The 23624-nt window shown below is 41.8% G+C and overlaps 1 long non-coding RNA gene across 1 annotated transcript; it reads right to left on the minus strand.

Annotated features, from left to right (window-relative positions):
* Positions 1–1971: 1971 nt before the first annotated feature.
* On the minus strand, positions 1972–21914 carry LOC117500707. Its single transcript, XR_004557832.1, has 3 exons — positions 21903–21914; positions 21812–21816; positions 1972–2096 (listed from the first exon to the last, which is right to left on the minus strand). It is a non-coding gene; the product is annotated as an uncharacterized LOC117500707 (long non-coding RNA).
* Between the last annotated feature and the right edge of the window lie 1710 nt (positions 21915–23624).

Genomic DNA, 23624 nt, shown 5'->3' on the forward strand with positions numbered 1-23624 from the left:
ATGCTTCCTGAACTGGCATAAACCATGCAAAAAGAGTCTTCATGTTTGACTCTGAAGGACACCTCCAGAATCTGGGTCAGACAGTTCAGGAACATGAACACCTGATGACAGAATGACTGAATATGGTGAAGTTTCTCACTCATACAGCCCAGTCCAGTCGCCTTAAAACCACTGACAAACTTCCCATACTGCTGCAGCTGCTGACCGAGAGCCTCATTCAAAACAAACAGAGGAACTCCGGAAATAGTGATTTTAGTGGACGGAGCATAGAGAGGAGAAGCCTACAGGTAAGAATCATTCAGATAAACCCCACTTTCAACAAGCTGAGCAGAGAAATGACAGAAAAATCACCACGGTTCTGTTCATCCTGGACGCAAATGTTAAATTTTCATGTCCAACCTGCTCGCCAACAGCCAGGAGGACATGTTCCACAGACACAGCCAGGTCAGGGACCACCCTCACCCTGTGACAGACACCATCCGGGCCAAAACCTGCCACAAAAATGACACAAAACCACACGCAAACCAGTCCAACCAATAAAAAACAACCAATAAACTGAAAATTAACAAAAGCACAGAAAAGTAAGAAAAAAACAGCACCTCACACTCTCACCTGTGACTCTCACATGCGCCAAACTCCCAGCATGCACCAGAGAAAGAGGGAGAGAGAGAGAAAGAGAGAAACACCAGCCGGCCCGAGACCCACAGCAGCCAGTCAGAGAGAAAGAAACGTCAGCTGGCCAGAGAGAGAGACAGACAGACAGACAGACAGACAGAGAGAGACAGCAGCTAGCCACAGACCCACAGCAGCCGGTCAGAGAGAGAAAGAGAGAGAGAGCAGCCAACCAGAGAAAGAGAGAGAGAGAGCAGCCACCCAGAGAGAGAGAGAGAGAGCAGCCAGCCAGAGACCCACAGCAGCCATTCAGAGAGCAAGAGAGAGAGAGAGCAGCCAACCAGAGAGAGAGAGAGAGAGCAGCCAGCCAGAGACCCACAGCAGCCATTCAGAGAGCAAGAGAGAGAGAGAGAGCAGCCAACCAGAGAGAGAGAGAGAGAGCAGCCAGCCAGAGACCCACAGCAGCCATTCAGAGAGCAAGAGAGAGAGCAGCCAACCAGAGAGAGAGAGAGAGAGAGCAGCCAACCAGAGAGAGAGAGAGAGAAACAGCAGCCAGCCAGAGACCAACAGCAGCCAGCCAGAGAGACAGAGAGAGAGAGAGAGCAGCCAACCAGAGAGAGAGAGAGAGAGCACACCCAGAGAGAGAGAAAACAGCTGGCCAGAGATAGTGAGACACCAGACAGAGAGAGACAGCAGCTGGCAAGGGAGGGCTTAATTGAGTGGACATGCTCATTAATGATGTGAACTTCAAGTGAACATTGTGCAAACAATTCAAAAACAATGCGCGTGAGTGCAACTGAGTGTGTCACTGCACTGCATCAAAGCACAGCTCGTCAGAATGATTACGACGTAAAATCTACCATAAACATACTTTTACAGCTGACACAAGAAGGAATGAACATGCAACTGTTTTACCAAGCTATTACAATATAAGCATTACAAATAATTACCTCTTTAGACAGTTCCAAATGTGTACTCCACCACATTAAGCATGCATGTGCAGACAGAAAAGCTCCAGCTGGAGCAGTCCGTTGTGATTCTGGAAGTGATTAGAGGCATTTTCAACAGCCAACTCTGACAGAAAATGATTAATCCACTAAAATATAATTATTTTATATACGCAGCATCCAACGCACAAAGCATGGCATCCAGTGTAACAAAGCATGGCGTCCAGCTGGGAATACAGTGGTGGGATCATCACAACAATGTCTGTGCCAGTGTGCAGATCAAGGTCATGCAAGTGTCAGGGTACCTTAAGCGTGTGCCTGAAAAGTTGAAGGTGCTTTTTACTTTCTGTGAAATGTTTTGATCAAGAAATTGTGTTTCATTATTGCTTCTGACACAGTTTCAACAAAGTCCAGAAGGAAGAAGAGAACATCTCTGCTATTCAAAATGTAAGGAAAGTGTCTCCAAAGACTCCATCAAGAGGTCAAAGCTGTGGAGGAGACCTTCATTTGGTTAAATGTCCTGAGAGTACAGCTCACCTGTTGTCTTTATCCTACACCAGGTGCTGCTCTACCAAATTAAACCAAATCTTTTAAAAGAGCAATTATTTATTATTTGAAAAAGTTATATCTTTTTATATAAACAAATTTTTGCAAAGTCAGGAAGCAATGCAGAGGGTAAGCGGACAATATTGTTTATGAATCAAAACACTGCACTTATAGATTCCTACTTTCAACATCAGATCAGGTGTAAATCGACTGGATAGTCTCAAAACATTTGTTCAAAGACGGGAATATCAAGGCCACATCTTGCATTGAGTGCATTGAGTGAAATACATTTTCTTCACACATTTTGATTCCTTTATATCAATAATCAAATCAAATCAATTTTATTTATAGCGCCAAATCACAACAAACAGTCACCCCAAGGCGCTTTATATTGTAAGGCAAGGCCATACAATAATCACAGAAAAACCCCAACGGTCAAAACAACCCCCTATGAGCAAGCACTTGGCGACAGTGGGAAGGAAAAACTCCCTTTTAACAGGAAGAAACCTCCAGCAGAACCAGGCTCAGGGAGGGGCAGTCTTTTGCTGGGACTGGTTGGGGCTGAGGGAGAGAGTCAGGAAAAAGACATGCTGTGGAAGAGAGCAGAGATCAATCACTAATGACTAAAAGCAGAGTGGTGCATACAGAGCAAAAAGAGGTGAATAAAAAGAAACACTGGGTGCATCACGGGAACCCCCCAGTCTAAGTCTATAGCAGCATAACTAAGGGATGGTTCAGGGTTACCTGATCCAACCCTAACTACAACCCCTGGCAAAAATTATGGAATCACCGGCCTCGGAGGATGTTCATTCAGTTGTTTAATTTTGCAGAAAAAAAGCAGATCACAGACATGACACAAAACTAAAGTCATTTCAAATGGCAACTTTCTGGCTTTAAGAAACACTATAAGAAATCAAGAAAAAAAGATTGTGGCAGTCAGTAACGGTTACTTTTTTAGACCAAGCAGAGGAAAAAAATATGGACTCACTCAATTCTGAGGAATAAATTATGGAATCACCCTGTAATTTCCATCCCCAAAACTAACACCTGCATCAAATCACATCTGCTCGTTGACATTAACCCTATGTCATGAAATGACCCTATGTGTCTTTTTGCAAGGAATGTTTTCACAGTTTTTGCTCCATGGCAAGATGCATTATCTTCTTGAAAAATGATTTCATCATCCTTACATTGATGTAATGACAGCCATCTCCCCAGTGCCTTTACATGACATGCAGCCCCATATCATCAATGACTGTGGAAATTTACATGTTGTCTTCAGGCAGTCATCTTTATAAATCTCATTGTAACGGCACCAAACAAAAGTTCCAGCATCATCACCTTGCCCAATGCAGATTCGAGATTCATCATTGAATATGACTTTCATCCAGTCATCCACAGTCCACGATTGCTTTTCTTTAGCCCATTGTAACCTTGTTTTTTTCTGTTTAGGTGTTAATGATGGCTTTCGTTTAGCTTTCTGTATGTAAATCCCATTTCCTTTAGGCGGTTTCTTACAGTTCGGTCACAGACGTTGACTCCAGTTTCCTCCCATTCGTTCCTCATTTGTTTTGTTGTGCATTTTCGATTTTTGAGACATATTGCTTTAAGTTTTCTGTCTTGACGGTTTGATGTCTTCCTTGGTCTACCAGTATTTTTGCCTTTAACAACCTTCCCATGTTGTTTGTATTTGGTCCAGAGTTTAGACACAGCTGACTGTGAACAACCAACATCTTTTGCAACATTGTGTGATGATTTACCCTCTTTTAAGAGTTTGATAATCCTCTCCTTTGTTTCAACTGACATCTCTCGTGTTGGAGCCATGATTCATGTCAGTCCACTTGGTGCAACAGCTCTCCAAGGTGTGATCACTCCTTTTTAGATGCAGACTAACAAGTAGATGTAATTTGATGCAGGTGTTAGTTTTGGGGATGAAAATTTACAGGGTGATTCCATAATTTATTCCTCAGAATTGAGTGATTCCATATTTTTTTCCTCTGCTTGGTCTAAAAAAGTAACCGTTACTGACTGCCCCAATCTTTTTTTTGATTTCTTATAGTGTTTCTTAAAGCCAGAAAGTTGCCATTTGAAATGACTTTAGTTTTGTGTCATGTCTGTGATCTGCTTTTTTTCTACAAAATTAAACAACTGAATGAACATCCTCCGAGGCCGGTGATTCCATAATTTTTGTCAGGGGTTGTATAAGCTTTAGCAAAAAGTTTTAAGCTTAATCTTAAAAGTAGAGAGGGTGTCTGTCTCTCTAATCTGAATTGGGAGCTGGTTCCACAGGAGAGGAGTCTGAAAGCTGAAGGCTCTGCCTCCCATTCTACTCTTACAAACACTAGGAACTACAAGTAAGCCTGCAGTCTGAGAGCGAAGCGCTCTACTGGGGTGATATGGTACTATGAGGTCCCTAAGATAAGATGGGACCTGATTATTCAAAACCTTATAAGTAAGAAGAAGAATTTTAAATTCTATTCTGGAATTAAGAGGGAGCCAATGAAGAGAAGCCAATATGGGTGAATATGCTCTGTCCTTCTAGTCCCTGTCAGTACTCTAGCTGCAGCATTTTGAATTAACTGAAGGCTTTTCAGGGAACTTTTAGGACAACCTGATAATAATGAATTACAATCCAGCTTAGAAGAAATAAATGCATGAATTAGCTTTTCAGCATCACTCTGAGACAAGACCTTTAGAATTTTAGAGATATTGCGCAAATGCAAAAAAGCAGTCCTACATATTTGCTTAATATGCGCATTGAAGGACATATCCTGATCAAAAATGACTCCAAGATTTCTCACAGTATTACTGGAGGTCAGGGTAATGCCATCCAGAGTAAGGATCTGGTTAGACACCATGTTTCTAAGATTTGTGGGGCCAAGTACAATAACTTCAGTTTTATCTGAATTTAAAAGCAGGAAATTAGAGGTCATCCATGTCTTTATGTCTGAAAGACATTCCTGCAGTTTAACTAATTGGTGTGTGTCCTCTGGCTTCACGGATAGATAAAGCTGGGTATCATCTGCGTAACAATGAAAATTTAAGCAATGCTTTCTAATAATACTGCCTAAGGCAGTGGTGTCCAAACTATTCCAGAAAGGGCTGAGAGGGTGCAGGTTTTCTTTGCAGCCACTGACTTCAGCAGGTGATTTCACTGATTAACATCACTTTGAGCAGGTGGGATGAGTTCATCAATGAAATCACCTGCTGAAGTTTGGACACCACTGGCCTAAGGGAAGCATGTATAAAGTGAATAAAATTGGTCCTAGCACAGAACCTTGTGGAACTCCATAATTAACCTTAGAAGACTCCCCATTTACATGAACAAATTGTAATCTATTAGATAAATATGATTCAAATCACTGCAGCGCAGTGCCTTTAATACCTATGGCATGCTCTAATCTCTGTAATAAAATTTTATGGTCAACAGTATCAAAAGCTGCACTGAGGTCTAACAGGACAAGCACAGATGAGTCCACTGTCTGAGGCCATAAGAAGATCATTTGTAACCTTCACTAATGCTGTTTCTGTACTATGATGAATTCTGAAACCTGACTGAAACTCTTCAAATAGACCATTCCTCTGCAGATGATCAGTTAGCTGTTTTACAACTACCCTTTCAAGAATTTTTGAGAGAAAAGGAAGGTTGGAGATTGGCCTATAATAGCTAAGATAGCTGGTTCAAGTGATGGCTTTTTAAGTAATGGTTTAATTACTGCCACCTTAAAAGCCTGTGGTACATAGCCAACTAATAAAGATAGATTGATCATATTTAAGATCGAAGCATTAATTAACGGTAGGGCTTCCTTGAGCAGCCTGTAGGAATGGGGTCTAATAGACATGTTGGTGGTTTGGAGGAATGTAACTAATGAAAGTAACTCAGACAGAACAATCAGAGAGAAAGAGTCTAACCAAATACCAGCATTACTGAAAGCAGGCGAACATAAAGATATGTCTTTGGGATGGTTATGAATAATTTTTTCTCTAATAGTTAAAATTTTATTTGCAAAGAATGTCATGAAGTCATTACTAGTTAAAGTTAAAGGAATGCTCGGCTCAATAGAGCTCTGACTCTTTGTCAGCCTGGCTACAGTGCTGAAAAGAAACCTGGGGTTGTTCTTATTTTCTTCAATTAGTGATGAATAGTAAGATGTCGTACCTTGCAGCCGTCTCTGGCTGCAAGGTGCATGTGCGTGCACATGTTGTTGTAGTGAAGACAGACCTGTTGCCAAGACGATTAGCTCTCACAGCTGCCAAGTATCAAGGTCGCCGTTCACATCATTTTTCTTTTGTTAGTTTCGATTTCATTTAACTTTTTTATGTTCTCTGCACCCACAGGCTTTTCGGTGATGGGAGAAGTGCAGGGTCATTTGTCCACTTTTCCTTGACAATTTGTGGCTTTGTGACTTTTATTCCTTCGTTCAGCTAACGCCGTGTGATTGGGCCTTTTGGCGTGGTCGATCAAACAGGCAGGAGGTCAGGAACACAATGAAGCAGGCAGGACTATGGAATACAAAGAACAGAGCTGGAAAGAGGCACAAGGCACATCAATCTGGAGAGGGACTAAAGCACCCAGTGATCTTATATAACCTCAGGTGACTAGCTGCAAATCAGGAACAGATGCGCATGGAAATCACCAGAACAAGGGCGTGGCCAGAGAGAGAGAAAACCCATCACCAAGAACCAAGAGACAGAGAAGAGAGAGACCCAGCAATCTGTATATTTGAATAAATATACAGAAAACCACTGAATGAAACAAACAAACAAACAAACAAACAGACCAGAAAAATAAAAACAAATAACTAGCCAGACCCTCAAACTCTGACAGTAGCCCTCCCACTCCAAAAGATACTAGATTCCATGACCACAGCGGCTAGAGTCCAGGAGCCACCACATGGTGAAAACAGGGCCATCTTCCACACACCAGGCAGGAAGCGGGCGAAAGGCTGGAGGGCACAGTCGGCTGGACCGGACAGGTGTCACATGGCTAACATGAAATGTGGGGTGGATGCGCATAGTCCTTGGGAGATGGAGGCAAACTGAAACTGGATTAATAACTTTGGAAACCGGGAATGGAACAACGAACCTGGAAGTTAGTTTTCTGGGCAGTCCTCTCAATGGAAGGTGATGAGTTGAGAGCCAAACTTTCTGTCTAGGTTCGTATGAAGGTGCAGTGGACCTTTTCCGATCAGCTGCAGTCTTATAGGCCATCAAGGACCGTAGCAAGGCCCTTCTTGCCCTCTCCCAGGTTCGTCGGCAGCAGAGGATGAGTCCAAAGGCTAAGGGAATGGAGGAATTAAGTGCTGTGGGTGGAAACAGAGGAAGTTGATGACCTTAAACGACATGAAATGAGGAGAAACCAGAAGATGCAGTAGGGAGACTATTGTGAGCCAGTTCTATCCACGACAGTTGAGAAGACCACGAGGCAGGATGCTGGGAGGCGAGAATCCGGAGTCCTTTTTCTAACTCTTGGTTGAGGCGTTCTGTCTGTCCATTGACCTGTGGATGGTAGCCTAAGATTAAGCTGGCAGTGACCCAGAGAAGACAGCAGAACTCCATCCAGAAGTTAGATATAAACTGAGGACCTCTATCAGACACAATATCTTGGGGAAATCATGAAGTTTAAAATATGTGTGAGCATTACCTCAGCCGTTACTTTAGCCGAGGGAAGTTTAGGCAGAGGGATGAAGTGAGCCATCTTAGACAATCTATCTACAACCATCAAAACAGCAGTATCCCCCTTATTGGGCAGAAGTCCAGGGTTACGGTGACAGGCATAAAGAAACTCTTCAGTGCCTTGAAAGAAGGACTCTCTGGCCACAGGGCCAGAGTATGGGTTTGGCCTTCTGATTAGGGCCCCCACTTCCTATGCCGGAGATTGTGTTTTCATCCCAAGGGGAGTGAGTGAGAGACTCATCAGAGATGTTTTGTTCGCTGATGATTGTACCTTCATAGCTGGATCTGAGGTTAATATGCAGCTCAGTGTTAGCACGTTCACCACTGCCTGTAGTAACTTCCGTCTCACCATCAGCACAATAAAAACAAAACAAAAAACCTTACGTTCTGCATCAGCCAGCCCCAGAGAAACCGTACTGAGTCCAACATCACAGTCAGCAGAGAGTCTCAGTGCGGTGGACCAGTTCACCTACCTCAGCAGCACCAGATCATGTAGCATAACCACCGATGATACAGTAAGCATCAGCATCACAGGCAGCACAACCATTGGTAGACCATAAGCCATGTATGGAACAGAAGAAGCATTAGTCTAGTATACCAAACTGAAGGTTTAGAAGGCAGTATGCTCCCTTTACTGCTCTACACTTGTACAACGTGGACAGTGTACCAATGCCATGCCAAGAAGTTAAATCACTTCCACACAACATGCCTCAGAAAGATGTTGAAAATCAAGCGGTAGGACGAGATCCCAGACATTGAGGTACTTGCACATGCAGCCCTTCCCAACATCTACACCAGCTTAATACAGTCCCAGTCATGCTGGGCTGGCCATGTTGCTCACATACCAGATTAGCGGCTACCCAAAAGGACCTTCTCTGGTGCACTATAGAAATGGAAGAGGTCCTAGGAAGATCAGAAGAAATGCCTTAAAGGCCACCCTGAAAGTATCTCTGAAAGGCATTTGACATCAATCCTTGAGGAAACTCCACTGGACTGGGACAAATGGTGCTCTGCTCTACACAAATGCACTAAGCTAGGTAAGACCAACAGAACTGCTGCTGCAGAATAGAAGAGACAGGCCAGGGAAGTCGTGGGTGAACAGTCCTCCCCAGTGAAATCCCCCTCATTGCCTGCCCCCACTGCCAGCATACCTTCTGTGCATAGGGCTGTACAGCCATCTGTGTACTCACCAACAGACTTCTATCATCATCAAGACCCCAACATTTTTCTCCTGGATAACAATGATGGTCTTCATCAAAACTGATGGACATGAGAAAGAAGATATTGTTCAAACATTGTTAATACTCTTGGTTAGTATTAGCAGTAGTAGTAGTAGTAGGAGAAGTAGTAGCAGCAGCAATGGCATATTGTTCATATGCTGTTAATACTACTGGGTTAGTCCATAGCTGTAATCCTAACATTGTTAATACTACTGGATTAGTAGTAGTAGTAATATATTGTTCATACCGTGTAAACACTACTGGGTTAGTGAATTGTTGTCATGCTGTTAAGGTGTTGGAGAAGAATGGAATACACATTAGGATACAGTGCATCCAGAAAGTATTCACAAAGCGCTTCACTATTTCCACATTTTTTATGTTACAGCCTTATTCCAAAATGGAAGAAAAAATTTTTCCCCTCAAAATTTTACACAGAATACCCCATAATGACAAAAATGAAAAAAAAAAAAAAAAGTAGAATATTTTTTGCAATAGTTCAAAATAAAACTAGAATGGCATGTACATAAGCATTCCAGCCTTTGCCATGAGCTCAAATTGAGTTCAGGGTGCATCCTGTTTCACTGATCATCCTTGAGATGTTTCTACAGATTAATTGGGGTCCACGTTGGAGTATGTTCATTGATTGGACATGATTTTGGAAGACACACACCTGTCTGCATGGAAGGTCCCTCAGTTTACAGTGCATGTCAAAGCACAAAACCAAGCAATGAAGTCAAAGGGATTGTCTGTGTGACCTCTAAGACAGGATTGTCCCGAGGCACAAAATCTGGAGAAGGGTTCAGAAACATTTCTGCTGCTTTGAAGGTTCCAGTGAGCACAGTGGCCTCTATCATCTGTAAATGGAAGAAGTTTGGATCCACCAGGACTCTTCCTAGAGCTGGACGCCTGTGAAAACTGAGTGATTGGGGAGAAGGACCTTAGTCAGTGAGGTGATCAAGAACTCAATTATCACTCTGTCATAGGTCCAGTAGTCCTCTGTGAATAGTGAACCTTCCAGAAAGACCAACCAACTCTGCAGCAAACCACTAAATAGGCCTGTATGGGAGAGTGGCCAGACAGAAGCCATTCCTTAGTAAAAGGCACATGGCAGCCCACCTGGATTTGCCAAAGGGCATCTGAAGGACTTTCTGACCATGAGAAAACAAATTTTCTGGTTTGAATGAGACAAAGATTGAACACTTTGCATGAATGCCAGGCAACATGTTCAGAGGAAACAAGGCACCATCCCTACAGTGAGCATGCTGTTGGCAGCATCATGCGGTGGGGATATTTTTCAGCAGAAGAACTGGGAAGACTAGTCAGAAATGGATGCCGTGCACCGATGTGTACTTTTAAAAAAAAAGTGTACTTCCTCAGTGCAGTGGTGAAAAAAATCAAATCAGAATTAGCTTTTATTCTAACCCATCCTAATAGCTCTTCATGGTTCCAGATGGCTTACAGCATAGTGGGATTTGTTTTTGTATGTCTGTGTGTGTTATTAGAATTAGCACCGTCAATTAGGTCCTTCAAATCATCGTCCATTAGAACACAAACTCTGCAATGTTTAGCTGAACACCGCACCACGTAGTGGCGGGGTTCCCAGCATGCAATGGTGCAAAACGATGGAACCAAATTTGCACGCTAAATGCAATGCAACACAAATGGGATGAATAATCCACGTCACGTGACATACAAAGCACCAATCAAATGATAAGGATCCACTCACTATATGAAACAAAACACTTGACATGTTTCATTGCTTGTATCTTTAATGCTAAAATGTCTTTTAAGTGTTGTGTAAAGTAATGGCAACATTCCTTTCCATTACCCAACCTTTTTTGAATGCGTTGCAGGCGTGAAATACAGCATGGATGTATTTTAAGGAATAAAGTAAAGTTGACCTGAAAAAAAAGGAAATATACTGGGCTCATGCTGTCTGGAATTAAATAGAAGTCAACATAAAAGTAAAAATAACTGCAGGGTTTTTGTTTGTATTTTCCATATTGTCCCAACTTTGGTGTTGCACATAAAACTGAAGTTGGCAATAACTAGACTTACTTATTGCTATTAAAGAGTAAATAATAGCGTAGGCCTGCAAATTTATATTTGGCCCACTGTATGTGCGTTCATAAATAAAGTGCAATTGGTAAGTATCACTTTTCTCCACATTTTGTCACTACCATGTGCTTTTTTACTAAGGAGTGACTTCCATTTCGTCCACTCTACCATACAGGCCTGATTGGTAGAATGCTGCAGAGATGGATGTCCTCCTGGAAGGTTCTCCTCTCTCCACAGAGGAATGCTGGAGCTCTGACAAAGTGATTGTGGAGTTCTTGGTCTTCCTTCCTGACTAAGGCCATTCTCCCCCCACTCACTCAGTTAGACGGGCAGCCAGCTTTAGGAAGAGACCCGGTGGATATGAAAATCTTCCATTTATGGATGATGGAGGCCACTCTCCTCATTGAGACCTTCAAAGCAGCAGAAATGTTTCTGTACCCTTCCCCAGATTTGTGCTCAGACAATCGTGTCTCTGAGGTCTTGTAACATAACAAAATGTGGAAAAAGTGAATCACTGTGAATGAAGGTGTGGCCTTTAAAATATGAAATGCAAAACTAGTAATTATGAAAAAAGATGAAGTTAAATACAGTGTTTAAGTTTAACACAGGTGCCGCTTGTCTGTTTGAAATGCACACAGAATCCATTAAACAATTTCACTTTAATAACCATCTTTTAATCAAAGTAATGTGGGAGCATACAAAACATATTGTTGAACATGAACACAGTGCCTTCAAATTTTTAAAACATAAAATGCTTTTTGACAGAATGCAGTTGAATCATTAAAGTTGTTTTGTTGCCCTTTGAAACATGCACTTTGACGCACCAAGCCTGGCTTACAAGCATGCCCCCCAAGGCTATGCATTTTGCAGACAAGCCTCAACTCAAAGAGGAACGCATCAGCACTAAATATCATCCTCCTATTCATCACAGCAAATGGACTGGATCTGTTTCATGAGATATACTGCATGTGGACACACACACACACACACTGGAAGCCAAAGACCCACAAAAAGGGAAAGTGGATCTTATATCTTTGGATGTATTTTTTCATACTTTGGACTGTGGGCTATATTTGTATGGTTTACGTATAGTAGAAGAAAAAACAGCAAACATAGTCTGGTTTCCAGATGCATCCTGAAAGTAAGCTGTAAGAGTGACATTCCTATAGTGTTGAGCCACTACTGAACCAGGTACAATTTCAGAAGTGTCTTAGGGTACTATCTCACTGGGTTGCGACAGCCTGCCAACGGCAATTGCAAGGGAACTTGTTTCATTTCGCGTGACATTCGCTGGGTCTTCCCCTCGCTTCACTCGCAGGGAGTAACCAGCATTGCACTTGAAATTTGAACTGCTCAACATTGATGAGGTGACAAAGCTCCTCCCAGAGCAGTTGCTGATGTCGTGCGTCCCGCTGAATGTACTCACTGTGACTCCTAATGTGAGAGTTTTGTAAGAGAATTTTGTGTGTTTGTGTGTGTGAGGTGGCAGGGGGGACATGCACGAGCTGCTGGGAAGCATGCTAAAATAGCAGAGATGATTGGAGAGGAACAGATGTTTATGGAAGTGGCCGAGCTACTGCCAACCTGGCCACAGTTACAGCAGACATCAGTGGCCTCATGTACAAAGAATTGCATGGATTTCCTACTGAAACATGGCAGATGCTAAAACCCAGAAACCGCGTAAGCACAAAAATATCCAGATGTATCAAAGTTGTGTGCATGCATGGATCCAAGCATGTTCCGTTTGTACAACCCACTGAACGTGGATTGAGAGTACATGCAAATGTACCAAGCTCCTCCCTTTCCCACCCCTATTTAATATGCAAATGAAATGTAAATTGGCCCTGGGGAGCTGGGAATCCTCCTCTGTCAGATCAGTCACATTAAATGACGTGGAGACATGCAGGGATAGTTTATTTGGTATCCTGTCAAACGGCATAAACATGAAACTGGTAAAATGTTAGTGGGAGCTTGTGTGTGAGGCCATAGACACTGTGAGCTTAGATCAGCGCACACATACTGAAGTAAAAAAAAAAAAAATGGAGGTGCACCGAGGCTGACAGTGTGTGAGATTATGCATGTGTTTATTGACAAATACTGAACACAGGGAGAGAATCGGGGACCTGTAAGAAGCTCTGCAGCTCTAGTTTCACCATCAAGAAAATGCAAAGCCATACTAACATAAACATACTGTATTTGAATACATACATGTCCAAATGTGCCTGTGCTGGTTTTCATTTGTAACAATTACACAAACTATTTATCCATCTATCGCACACCATGTCTGCTTTCCTGTTCCCAAACAACTCAATGAATTTCCACATCAAATATGATTTGAACATAGATGGAATGAAAATGTTTCCAAATAACAAAAACAAATTCATCATGTGAGGAATGTGGTGCCTTACCAGCTCTCGCTGTAAATTCTGCTTTAATGTTGGAATGTGATGTACCTGGATGACATTCATTTTTATATTTTTGTATCTAGAGGGCTCTCTCTCCTTCTGTCTCTCCCCCTCTCTCTAACTTTATCTCTCCCTTTCACTCTCCTCCCTTCGCTCTCTGCTCCCCCCACCCCCTTTCTCTGAGGTCATACGGTGGGAATTCTTTGATGTTCCCGCTGTTAGGGCGACGCACCTTCAGGAAGGAAATATGGTATCATGCTTTCATTAAATGGCACACTCCTTTTAAATCCAGCTCCCTCAGTGTGCATGTGTCTTTAAACTGGGAAAATCTTTCTGTTAAATGACGTGCCATGGAAATGCGACATCATCTGTCCATCAGAGCTACACAGGAGGATGGAAGAGGAGGAAGTCTTGGATCTGCTGTGGAGACCCCAAGTGAAAAAAAAAACAAAAAAACAAAGAAACAGCCAAAGGGACTTACAATGTCATTTGCAAATAGATCAAATCAAACAAAGGACAAACACCCTGAACAGCTGTTGGACATCACTGTGTCACAACAAAGAGGCTGGTTCAGCACAAGGATGAGTGCTGCATGCGGATTTTGAAGCCCAGGATCAAAGTATCATATCAGCGATTGTATACTGGACATTCAAGGGAGGACAGCAGGACATCATTCTGCAAGTCAGTGCGCTCTATGTTCCAGCAACCCCACCGCCACCCCTATGGAGCTACAACCCCATTTCCAATGAAGTTGGGCATTGTGTAAAATGTAAATAAAAACAGAAGACAATGATTTGCAAATCCGCTTCAACCTATATGCAATTGAATATACCACAAAGACAAGATATTTAATGTTCAAACTGATAAACATTATTGTTTTTGTGCAAATATTTGCTCATTTTGAAATGGATGCCTGCAACTTGTTTTAAAAAAGCTGGGACAGTGGTATGTTTACCACTGTGTTACATCACCTTTCCTTCTAACAACACTCAATAAGCATTTGGGAACTGAGGACACTCATGATTGGGTATAAAAGGAGCATCCCCAAAAGTCTCAGCCGTTCACAAGCAAAGATGGGGCGAGGATCACCACTTTATGAACAACTGCATGAAAAAATAGTCCAGCAGTTTAAGAACAATTTTTCTCAATGTTCAATTGCAAGGAATTTAGGGATTCCATGTAACACGTGCAGAATTTGGCTTGGCATTGTCTTGCTGAAATAAGCAGGGACGTCCCTGAAAAGACGTTGCTTGGATGGCAGCATGTGTTGCTCCAAAACCTGGATGTACCTTTCAGCATTGATGGTGCCATCACAGATGTGTAAGTTGCACATGCCATGGGCACTAACACATCCCCATACCATCACAGATGCTGGCTTTTGAACTTAGTGGTGTTAACAATCTGGATGTTTTTTTCCTCTTTTGTCTGGAGGACACGACGTCCATGATTTCCAAAAACAATTTTAAATGTGGACTCACCAGACCACAGCACACTTTTCCTCTTTGTGTCTGTCCATTTCAAATTAGTTCAGGCCCAGAGAAGGTGGCAGCGTTTCTGGATGTTGTTGATGTATGGCTTTCGCTTTGCATGGTAGAGTTTTAACTTGCACTTGTAGACGTAGTGACGAACTGTGTTACCTGACAATGGTTTTCTGAAGTGTTCCTGTGCCCACGCAGTAAGCTCCTTCACACAATGATGTCGGTTTTTAATGCAGTGTTGTCTGATGTAGGGTTGAGCCGGATACTCATTCCAGATAAGTATCCAGTACTGATACAGCATTTTTGACAAGTACAAGCATGATACGAGTAAAACTCGTCAATATCTGTGCTCGTGCTGAAGGAAAATCTTCATTGGCTAACTGACTGTCTTTGCGCTCTGTGATTGGCCAGTCACACAGCGCCCGCCCCTCCCTATACAGACACGTCTCTCTGCAGCCTCTCGCACACACACAGACAGACAGGAACTGATCTCTCTCTCTCTCTTTCTGTGCTTGGCTTGACTCTACCTCACGTTTCTCTCTATGTACGCCTTACGTTTTCTTCAGCTCGCCTCTTTTACGGTTTGTATGATATTTAAAGTTACTTAGTGAACTTGTTTCGTATCGTACATTGTGCATTTGACAAGACAGAGCTGAAAACAGTTTGTGGTACATCGGTCACTGCCTCCACTCCGGGCTTTTTTTTTTTTTAACCATTTGCTTGCTCTTAGTTTGGCTGGTGATATAAAGTCAGTTGGAAAACTTTGCTCGTACTGAACGCGAAGCTTTTAAGAAGAATACAGTGAACAAGGCTGACATTATTTCCCTGTTTGCCATCACTGGATGTTTGCATGAATCATCAAGTTCACAGAGATCATCAAAAAATAAAAAGCCTTACAGACCACTTACACACATACACACATATAGCTGAACACACAAAGTAGCTTATATTAGTATTTTTACTGAATATGGGTGCATGCAGTATCTGACACTCAGTGCAGTTCATATAAATAAATTGGTCAGTTGAACAACTTCTGTCTCTCTCCCTCTGACACAGTCACTCAGTCACACACACATGCACACACAGACACACAAAGACACACACACCTTAATCAATATTGTTTAAATTTGTGTGGAAAAAAATGCCAAGAATGTTAAGTAGTAAAAATAAAAAAATAATTGAAAAAAATCAGTTTGATCATAAAATAAAAAAAGAAAGTTGTGCTGAGTATAACAACTCTTGTTCATGCATGCTTAGTAGTTCATAAGTTCCTACTATGTTTAATGTCAATTCTGAGCCTGTTCTGTAAATATTCATTTATACACTTAAGAATATTCATGTTCTGAGTTCATAAAAAAACTTGTTCTGTAAATTGTTCTCTTACTTTTGTGATCAAAAACATTGATTTTAATCTCAAATTTGAGGCTGTTCTGTAAATAATTTTCAAATAAACAATAAATATAGCAACTTCTGATCAATCCATATCAATTTCAGACTTAAAATAATGTACTAATTTAAGCCCCACCCATTTTGGGTTAAACCACGACCACTTCCGGTTTAGGCCCCGCCCATTATGAGTACAGATATGGATACAGATCATTTTGATGGTTGAACAGTTACAGATACAGATAGTGATGTACTCGCACATCCCTAGTCTGAGGGATTGAAGGTCACAGGCATTCAATGTTGGTTTTTGGCCTTGCCACATACATATAGAAAGTTCTCCAGATTCTCTGAATTTTCTGATTATATTATGACTGTAGATCATGGAATCCCTAAATTCCTTGCAATTGAACATTGAGAAAAATTGTTCTTAAACTGCTGGACTATTTTTTTCATGCAGTTGTTCATAAAGTGGTGATCCTCGCCCCATCTTTGCTTGTGAACAGCTGAGACTTTTGGGGATGCTCCTTTTATACCCAATCATGAGTGTCCTCAGTTCCCAAACACTTATTGAGCATTGTTAGAAGGAAAGGTGATGCAAGACAGTGGTAAACATACCACTGCCCAACTTTTTGAAACATGTTGCAGGCATCCCTTTCAACATGAGCAAATATTTGCACAAAAACAATAAAGTTTATCAGTTGAAGATTAATATCTTGTCTTTGTGGTGTATTCAATTGAATATAGGTTGAAAAGGATTTGCAAATCATTGTAGTCTGTTTTTATTTGCATTTCACACAACGTCCCAACTTCATTGGAATTGGAGTTGTACGTTACACATTATTTTGTAAATGTATTATTTTATTATTTATTTTATTTTATTTTATTTTGTCATTAGTGGGTAGAATCAGGAGAGTTCCCAGAATCTATTCACATGGATAATAGGAGGATAATAAAAGCTAAGTATTTTGTGTGCAAACATTTCATCATTTCAGTTGCGAGTGGCCACTTCATTTTGACCCCAGCTGTAAAACTATCACTCATAAGCGTGTGTGGTTGATAATTTGTTTCTCCAACTCCTCTCCAACAGTTGCGTCCAGTGAGATGCTACCCTTAGGAGAAGAACTGGACTGTTGCTGAGTGGTCCAGCGTACTCTTTTCAGATTAAATAAAATTTTGCATTTCATTTGAAAATCAAGGTTCCAGAATCCAAGTTCCTTGAAGTCCAATGTGAAGTTTCCACACTCAGTGATGAATATGTCAACTACTTGTGTTGATCCACTGTGTTTTATCAAGTCCAAAGTCAACACAGATGTCTACCAAAAGATTTTCTTTGTGCTTCCATCTGCTGATAAGCTTATGGAGATACAGACTTACTTTGTGGAGCTTAGTAGGCACCTGCACACATTGCCAAAAACTAGCAACTGGTTTCCTGACCATGATATGACTGTACTTGATTGGCTCCATAACAATACCTCATTGAGAATCTATATGGTGTCTTGTCAAGAGGAAGATGAGAAACACCAGACCCAACAATGCAGACAAGCTGAATGCCACTGTCAAAGAAATCTGGGCTTCCATAACACCTCACCAGTGCTACAGGCTCATCATCTCCATCTCCATGCCATGCCTTACTGATGCAGTAATTCATGCCAAAGGAGCACCAACCACATACTGAGTGCATAAATGAACATACTTTTCAGAGGTTGAACATTTCGCTTCATAAATACTTTTTTAACTGATCTTGTGAAATATTCTAATATTTACACTAGTGTAGAAATAATACTAAACTGCTTTCTTTTGACTAGTTACAGCTTGCTGGATTTCACCACAGCGGATGTGCCTTTTATGCGCTTTTCAATGCACAAAAGGCAGAAGGAGAGATTTAATCTTAACAAAAAAAAACATTGGAGCAGTACCCTGTCTTTCTTTGTATGTTGTTTTAGAAAAAGAAGGGCCCACATGGATACATACAACAAAAATGTGCCTTCTGGATTAAATCCATCCAACCATGAGGAGAAGTGTGCAGTTACAGGTCCAACACCCAAACTTGAGACTCTGCATTGATCAAGGGCAGAGAAAGACACAACCTAATGGTGCGTGTTTGATAGTGGGTGGAAATCTGAATGACCAGAGAAAAACTGTCATCTTTCTTAAACTAGAGCTGGACTCCATCACAGGGACAGGTGGTTCACAAACAGTGGCTTGCAAAAGTATTCAGCCCCTTGGTATTTCACATATTTTAATTTGTTTATGGCATTTCAAATACAAAAAGTAAATCAGGCTTCTCAATTAAAAAAAACAAACAACAAAAAACTAAAGTTATCTTTCTTAAACTCAAACTGAAAGTAAATCTCTACAACCTCATATAAATTAATTACAAATATAAAAGCCAAGATGATGGATTGCATAAGTAATGGGCCCCTTTGGTATAATACCTGTAAATAATCAGTTTTATTGCCAGTTTTCTTCAGACAAGACAGGGGATGGACACATGAACATTTCCAAGTCACTGAATATGTCTTGGACTTTATTTACATTAGTTATGAAGAAATACAAACAGTATGGCACTCTATGGTAAATCTGTGTGGAGTAGACAGTTCTGAAAACTAAGTGTCTGTGCAAGAAGGAGAAGAGTGAGGAAATCCATCAAGACACCAAGACAACCCAGAAGAAGTTATAGGCTTCTGTGGTGGTGATTGGAGAAATTGTGCACAGTGCAAGTTTTGGATTTTATATCCCCAGTTATACAGCTTCATGATGAAGTGGAGCAGAGGAGGATTTTCTTAAAAAGAAGACCTGAAAGTCACCTACAATTTGCCAGAAGGTACATCTGAGATGCAAGCCTAGATTTGATGTTTCAGTGAAAGAAGACCAAGGCAAACTAATAAACATGTCCACCATTGGGGTGCTTACCATATTATTTTTTTTTTTTTGGTGCTCATTCCATAGCATGATGCAAATTAGAGTCCACCACACCATGGAAAATCACTTACCATCACTTTGAGCAGCTGTAATCAGTTAATCAGTGAAATCACCTGGTGGAGTGGGTGGCTGCAAAGAAAGCCTGGACTCTCTCGGTCCTTTCTGCAAAGCATTTGAGACCTCTGCCTTAGATTGTGTATGGGTACCATCCAGGCAGATAACCATTTCACCCCCACTTCTAGAAAGTAGCCATCATCCAGATGAAACCTGGGTGTCCCTTTGCAATAAATATATATATATATATATAAATATATATATCTGTTAGAAAAGTATCCAACCTTTTTATTTTTTGCAAAAACCATATGGATTTGAATCACGTGTGATTGCATCAGGCAAGCTTGAACCTTCGTGCGCATGTGTGAGTTTTTCATGCCTGTCGGTTGCGTCATTCGCCTGTGAGCAGGCTTTGTGTGAGCAGTGGTCCACCCCTCTCGTCGGATTTTTATTGCAAATAAAATGTCTGAACGATTTGGAGCTTTGCTGCATCAAATTTTTGCAGAAAAGGTGAGAGACCTCAGGTGGACACCATTCGGAAAATTCAGATGGCTTTCAGGGACGATTTTATGGGGATTACACAGATTAAGGAGTGCTCCAGCCGGTTTAAAGACCACCCACAGCTGCTGAGAGCGTGCCGCGCTCCCAGCGCCGATCGACAGGCAGACACCCCGCTGAAACAACCAGATCATTTCGAATGTGAAGGCTTTGTTGATCCAGGATGTCGTCTGACTTACACAAAAATGGCAGAAGACGTGGACATCAAGACTTTTTCGAGACATTGCACTGTTACAGGAGTTTTTTTCATGGAAAGAGGAGCGGAGGAATGCGCCACCGTGCCGCTCATGGCGCGGCACAAAACCACCTCTGTGTTGGTCTCACAGGACGGCTTTCAGATGGCTTTCAGACGGCTTTCGGTGGCTTTTCAGTCGTGTGACTATCCAAGAAATTGTGCATGAGCTGGACATGCCGGAATATGTCCTGTGAGGCTTCATCACGGCGTTGCTTGTGCCATGCTTTGTGTCGGCTGCGTCCCGACGCGCGGACCCGTCCGCACGTCTTTCATTAAAAAAATCTCCTTAACAGTGGCATATCCGGATAAAAGGCTGAAACCGACTTCTTCTGAAACTTCTCTGTTCTCTCACGACGTCCTGGATCAATAGAGCCTGAAATGTGGAGGTTTTAAGCTTGAAACAGGCTGATGACGCTGCCTGAGAGCGCAGCGCGACGTCTCGCACCGTGAAAAGTCCTTAAAGCGACAGAACCACCTCAAAATCTCTCATCAGCTGTTAAAATTTTCACTGAAAACCAGCTTAATTTTTCAAACCATGTCCACTTCGATGTGTCTCACAGGTTAGAAAAAATTTTGATCAAACAACGCGCCAGTCTCTCAGCAACTTCTCAGACAAAGGAATTCCGACGAGGGGCTGGACGACTCCTCCCACAAGGAGTGCTCACAGGCGAATGACGTCACCGACAGGCATGGAAAAACTCAACACATGCGCACGAGGGTGCAAGCATGTCTGACGTAAAAACATATGAATGAAATCCATATAGTTTTTGAAAAAATAAAAAGGACCTATACTTTACGACAGCCCTCGTATATATATATATATATATATATATATATATATATATAGGGAGAGAGAGAGAGAGCAACAGCTTACACTGTAAAATGTCCAGGTTGTTCTGTAAATGTATTTATGTGTTGTGTTTTGATGTATTTTTACAGAATTATTCTGCCATCCTCAACTTGCAGTTTTTGTGTGTTTTTTTGTTATCCAATTGTTTTCTTTTTTGCAGCACATATCTGTTCTGTACACTTCTGAAAGGGGCCTGGCATCAGACCAACACATGCTCTCATACCAGACCTGACCTAAAAGTTGGCAAATTAACACATTTATGCAAGAAATATTTATATTGTGTTGGTTCCAAATTGTTTTGAGTTAAATCATTAAGCCCTTGGGGTTGACTTTTGAGGGTCCAAAATCAAAGGTCACATGAAATTTAGTAACATTTAACAGTGACCATAGATGTATATTTATATATATATATATTTTTTTTTTATATATTCCCCATAAGTAGTTGAAGTGTGGAGTTTTCTCCCCTCAAAATCAAATGGCATTGCATTTGAATGACCCTCAATCATTCCACCATTTTGGCCAAAATCCATTCAAAACAATTTCTTTTCATGCACCTACATGTGCCACCCCTAACCGCAGGTGTAAAATCCATTTAATTATAAGCTCACAAGTATGTCTCAGAAGGGATGGACCAATCAATCAATCAATCATCTTTGAAAAATCAGAGTATACATTTTCCGGATTTACTTTGGGATGATATCAGTACCCAAACCTCATTACCCCATCACTACACTTACATCTCACTCACAATGAGTTTAAATCCCATTCTGACTGAAGGAAAGCATTGTTGTGGATCCATGCCCTCACCTCCCTCAGTGCATTTCAATCATACTGTGTTATGCCGCCTGTCTCTCACAGCTTCACCACAACTGTGATCTGCACTGCCATAGTACGAGAGGATGAAAGCGCAGTGGAATTATAAAGTGAGTCCTCCCTCGCACTAATTATTAGAAACCACCTCTGCTACCCTCAGGACTGTGGAGCAGTTGAATTGGCATTTACACTCAAACATGCCGAGACGTGTCTGCGTCAGTGAAGTGAAAAAATGAGGGAGATTTTAAGGGAAACATTACCCGACTGCAGCTGCCAGGAAAGAACCTAACTGCAGTTATGATTATTGCTATTATTGCATGTTTCTGCTTCAAGCATCAACTAGTCATGTGGGGGTTAAGGAAGCTGTATGACCTTAAGCTTATGAACCTTTGGCTGAATTTAACAGATGTACAGGTGTCAATCTAAATGGCTGGAGTGATGTGGATCAGGCCAACACCCAGCAGCCAGGAACATTTGTCCTGAACTTCAAATGAAGAACATGTTAAAACCATGTGCATGTATTAGATGGCATGGTGACTTACTGGTTAGCAGTGGTGCCTCACAGCAAGAAGGTTGTGGAATCGTTTCCCACCTGATCATTTTTGTGTGGAGTTTGCATGCTTATTTAGGGTCTGCCCCTGACCAAGGCAGCATCTCTATATCTGGAGTTGGCTCCAGGCACTGTGACTGCACACTGCTCCTAGTGGTGGGATTGTGCCGAACTGTAAGGGTTTCTTTCCAGACTAGGACACTAATGGCCCGGTCACACGGCATACAAAGGGAAAAAAAATAAATGGTCACAAATCGTAAGGTGGATGAATGCGATTTATCACCGAATAGCCTGTGAATCAAGAGCACAAAAGGAACGAAAGAGGAACAAAAATGAAATGAAATGAAATGAAAGGAATGAAATGAAAAGCTATCGCTGATCTTGACACTTTAAACGAAATGCGCCTGAAGCTACTGCTGGAGCAGTGTGTGTGTTGCATCGTGCTCTGAGTTCCAGGACTCGACGCTGGGACAGAGCTCTGTAGCGCCTGAGTCCTGGAGAACCTGCAAGCAAAAGCGTGCGATCCAACCCACTGTTGAGATCTGTGCACACATCGATAGATCCACCTGCTCTGGTTGCTCATCGAGAACAAAAGAGAGATCATCTCCTTCATCTCAGAATCCTCACTGTCTGGTTCAGACTCTGACGATGCACTGCACGCTCCATCTTGCTCCAATTAAAAAAAAAAAAACTGAAGCGCTTGCTTGCAGCTGCATATGTTTGATTTTAATGAATGCGTTCTGTTGTGAGTACCCCTTGCTACACTCCTGCCTTCGTTTTTTTTTTTTTTCTTTTTTGGCATTGTAGAAATGCGCTCTGTTCTCAAAATGGTAAAGCAAACGGCACTCAGGTATGAAGATGTACAGCGGGACACACTGCTTCCCTGTCAGGGCTGGGACAATCAGATCGCAAATTTCAGAGTCCGTCTGTGTCCTGCTCCCCCCCCCAAATTTGAAAATATTGCCATTTAAAGTCACAAGCAAATTTAAAACTACCCATCTTGTTTCAGCATTGAGAGTGAGAAAGGAGAGAGAGAGAGAGAGAGAGAGAGAGACAGCTGCTGACCAGAGACCCACAATAGTTGGCCAGCGAGAGACAGCAGCCATTCAGAGAGAGACAGCAAGCAGTCAGACAGACAGAGAGAGAGAGAAAGAGAGAGAGAGAGAGAGAGAGAGAGAGAGAGAGAGCAGCCATTCAGAAAGAGAGACAGGAGTGAGTCAGAGAGAGAAAAAGAAGCCAGCCAGAGACCCACAGCAGCCAGACAGAGAGAGAGACAATCAATCAATCAATCAATCAACAACTTTATTAATCCCA

Source organism: Thalassophryne amazonica, chromosome 19, assembly GCF_902500255.1.
Source record: "Thalassophryne amazonica chromosome 19, fThaAma1.1, whole genome shotgun sequence".
Lineage (NCBI taxonomy): Eukaryota > Metazoa > Chordata > Actinopteri > Batrachoidiformes > Batrachoididae > Thalassophryne > Thalassophryne amazonica.